This window comes from Dermochelys coriacea, chromosome 1 (assembly GCF_009764565.3).
Source record: "Dermochelys coriacea isolate rDerCor1 chromosome 1, rDerCor1.pri.v4, whole genome shotgun sequence".
NCBI classification, from domain to species: Eukaryota; Metazoa; Chordata; order Testudines; family Dermochelyidae; genus Dermochelys; species Dermochelys coriacea.
In genome coordinates, this window is record NC_050068.2 from 200,502,423 (window position 1) to 200,506,724 (window position 4,302).

The 4,302-nt window shown below is 47.2% G+C and overlaps 1 protein-coding gene across 1 annotated transcript in view; it reads right to left on the bottom strand.

Moving 5' to 3' along the window:
- The window catches only part of CD200R1 (CD200 receptor 1), a 53,361-nt gene extending 49,325 nt beyond the window's left edge, over positions 1 to 4,036 (bottom strand). Inside the window, exon 1 of the mRNA XM_038390971.2 lies at positions 3,511 to 4,036. The gene's annotated coding sequence lies outside the window, so the exon portion shown is untranslated. The remainder of the gene's footprint in view (positions 1 to 3,510) is intronic.
- Positions 4,037 to 4,302: the final 266 nt, after the last annotated feature.

Here is a 4,302-nt window from a genome sequence, read left to right on the forward strand (position 1 = left end):
TTTTCCCCACAGAACCCCTGCCTCATTCAGTGCACAGCATGGACTTGCTTTGGGGAAGACTCAGGGCTGTGTAGTACAGGAGACTTGCCTATAAGACCTCTACCTCATGTGTTTCAAAACTTGGCAGGTGTGTACTGAATGAAGCAGAGGTTTGCAGGAAGAGAAAAGGAGGATCTCATGGTTAAAGCAGATGACTGCTGCCCTGGAGACCCAAATTCTATCCTTGCCTCTGCCACAGAGTTCCCATGTACTGCTGGGCAATTAATTCAAACTGAACTTTCCACAAGTGAAAAGGAAGTACTTGTGGCACCTTGGAGACTAAAATTTGAGCATAAGCTTTGTGAGCTACAGCTCACTTCATCAATGCATCTGATGAAGTGAGCTGTAGCTCACGAAAGCTTATGCTCAAATAAATTTGTTAGTCTCCAAGGTGCCACAAGTACTCCTTTTCTTTTTGCGAATACAGACTAACGCGGCTGCTACTCTGAAACCTTTCCACAAGTGGTCACTAATTGTGTGTTCCTCATTTTCTGGGTGCCTGACTTGAGAGCCTGAGGTCTAATTTGCAGTGTGGAGCAATCACAGCTGCAAGTGTAGTCCATGGGAGCAGAGTCTGAATATATATTGGTAAATACTCTGAAAAATCTGACCCTAAGTGTCTTAGATCAAGCAACTAAAATGAGGAGATACTTTGGACCTTAATCACTCTATGCCTCAGTTCCCCCTCCATAAAATGGGAATAATACCCCCCACAACACCTTGTGAAGATAAATAACGTTTGTGAAGCTCTCAGATACTGTAGGAGGAAATTAATAATTCTGTCTTCTGAGCAGGGTTTGAACAGTGTACAGTAAATAAGGCCTGGGGCTACACACTGAACAACAAGGTGAAAACAAAATATGGAACGGGTGCTCATTAAGTGATCACTGTCCATTCTGTGCAGTGGCCCTGTGGAAAACTTAGTATGTGATGATATAATTTTGTTTCCAAACCCTTACCAACCTCCCCCTTCCCCAGCCAAAAAACCAAACCAGAAAATATCATTTAAAACAACAATCCCTTAACGCAGCAGATTTTTGATCCCAAGCGGGAGAAATTTTTTAAGTCAGTGAGGGGCTTTGCTACTATTGATTTTACATGGAAGGTGCTCAGCTACTGCAGTGATGTGTGTCACTATAAATCTCAACAATTTCAACAATTTCCACCCCACCATCAACCTCAGCCTGGACCAGTCCACACAAGAGATCTACAGTGCAAATAAGGGATGGTCACATAGCCACCACCCTATATCTGAAACCTTCTGACTGCTATACTTACCTACATGCCTCCAGCTTCCATCCAGGACAGATCACATCCATTGTCTACAGCCAAGCCCTAAGATACAACCGAATTTGCTCCAATCCCTCAGACAGAGACAAACACCTACAAGATCTTTATCAAGCATTCTTAAAATTACAATACCCACCTGGGGAAGTGAGGAAACAGATTGACAGAGCGAGATGGGTACCCAGGAATCACCTACTACAGGACAGGCCCCATAAGAAAAACAACAGAACACCACTGGCCGTCATGTACAGCCCCCAGCTAAAACGTCTCCAGCACCTTATCAACAATCTAAAACCTATCCTGGAAAACAATCCCTCACTCGCACAGACCTTGGGAGACAGGCCAGTCCTCGCTTACAGACAGCCCCCCAACCTGAAGCAAATACTCACCAGCAACTACACACCACACCACGCCACAGAAACACTAACCCAGGAACCAATCCCTGTAGCAAACATCGTTGCCTACTCTGTCCCCATATCTACTCTAGTGACACCATCAGAGGACCCAACCACCATCAGCCATACCATCAGAGGCTCATTCACCTGCATGTCTACTAATGTTATATATGCCATCATTTGCCAGCAATGCCGCTCTGCCATGTACAGTAGCCAAACCGGATAGTCCCTACGTAAAAGAATGAATGGACACAAATCGGACATCAGGAATGGTAACACACAAAAGCCAGTGGGAGAACACTTCAATCTTCCTGGACATTCTGTAACAGATTTGAAAGTAGTTATACTTGAACAAAAAAACCCTTCAGAAACAGACTTCAAAGAGAAACAGCAGAACTAAAATTCATTTGCAAATTTAACACCATTCATTTGGGCTTGAATAGGGACTGGGAGTGGCTGGCTCATTACAGAAGCAGCTTTGTCTCTCCTGGAATTGACACCTCCTCATCTATTGTTGGGAGTGGACTACATCCACCCTGATCGAATTGGTCCTGTCAACACTGGTTCTCCACTTGTGAGGTAACTCCCTTCTCTTCATGTGTCAGTATATTTATGTCTGCATCTGTAACTTTCACTCCATGCATCTGAAGAAGTGAGGTTTTTACCCACGAAAGCTTATGCTCAAATAAATCTGTTAGTCTTTAAGGTGCCACTGGATTCCTTGTTGTTTTTGTGGATACAGACTAACACGGCTACCCCCTGATACTTGACTATAAAATTCGAAGATAGACAATATAAAGACTGGTTTCAGAGTAGCAGCCGTGTTAGTCTGTATTCGCAAAAAGAAAAGGAGTACTTGTGGCACCTTAGAGACTAACAAATTTATTTGAGCATAAGCTTTTGCGAGCTACAGCTCACTTCATCGGATGCTGTAGCTCACGAAAGCTTATGCTCAAATAAATTTGTTAGTCTCTAAGGTGCCACAAGTACTCAAAATAAAAACTGTATCATAATGCATATGCACAAGGTAAGCACATATGCAAAGTATGGTTGCACAAGCAATGTAAATCTGGTATTTCTTTACGTTTGAGTGGTTAACTTTGCAAGTGTAATATTAAACTTTTAACAGTTTGTCTGTAATTTATAGTGAGTGTTTCTAAAAAAAAAAAAAAAAAACACGCTTTAACTGACTGCCCCTTTATTGCCACCTAGTGATCAGAGCAAGTAATTCCAGTTTCCTTTATTACTGGGTTGGTAACTATAACCTTTATCTGCACTGGAGTTTTTAATTTGAAACCAGAGAAAGCCTGCTGGTGCAAATCACATTTTGCACTGGGGCAGTGCATTTGCACTGGTGCAGGTACATTTGTGTAGCTACCAAAAACCCAGTACAGGCCTACCTCTAGCTTGTTTCTCCTTCATTGATTTGAAATGGATAAACTGTAGGGTCTGCCTTATCCTTATTATTGGGAGTCTGGCTGGGAACACTGATGGTCCAAAACCATATTCTGATTGGCTAGATGAACCTTTATATTGATGACATGGCTGTGCACTAACTCCCAATGATGCATAATAAAACCTCTCGAATAAAAGAAACAGAAATCCTGACACCCACAATGGGGTTGACAGCCAGGAAATTAACAAGGGGAGAGGGGTTCTATCATACTTATCTTTGCCTCCTATTTTTAAAATTGAGCATTACAAGCACTAAGTGCAAAGACAGCCAAAACCCATTTTTATGCCGCCTTCCTCCTCTGCCCGGCCCCCCTGACTTTCCATCCCTACTAACCCCTTTCTGGGGTGCATTTAAACTTGCGTTGTCTGCTTCAGTGTCGAAGTCGCTCCCAACGTGGCACGGTACAGCTGAAGGTCCTTTAAGAGCCAGCTCAAGGGGAAACGGCTCCTCTTTCACGTGCCGCTGCCCAGTTTGCGAGCAGAGCCGTGCTGGGCTGGGCTGCTCCGAAATCCGCTTGCGCTGTGGAGGGCGGAGGCGAGGTGGCTTGAAGACGAACTGCAAAGGGGCTCTGAGCTTTTCTTCATCTTTACAAGGGGGAAGGAGGCCTGAAAGGTGGGGCTCTTCCCTCCCCGTTATTACGGTTTAATCTTAGAAATGAGCGGGGCTGTGCAGTCGGACCTTGCCGGGTTCTGGAGGGGGAGCCTCCTCTGCCCGGAGAGGGGGAAAGGAGGCCGGCCGGCCGGCTCTTTAACAAGGACACCCGTTCTCCCGCCACGTTTGAGCGAAGCAGGAAGTCACACGATTGCAGACAAAGGTGAATAACCGCCCTGCCCCTCTCCATTCATCCGCTTCAGCGCCGGCGAGCTCATCAGCCCGTGACGGGGCTTCGCCAGGGAAGGGGCGGCGCGCGCCATGTGGGGGGTGCAGAGTCTGGGGGGGGGGGGGGCGCGCTGGGCCCGGGGGCCGCCCGCTCGCGGCTCGGCAGCCCGCGGGGGGGGGGGGAGGGGGAGGAGCCGCCCCGCCCCGCCCGGAAGCGATCGCCCCGGCCGGGGTGAGAGGTCGGGCCGCCGCCGAGGAGAGCGAGTCCCTCCCCGCCGCCATCGCAGACCCGCCAGAGCGCCCCCT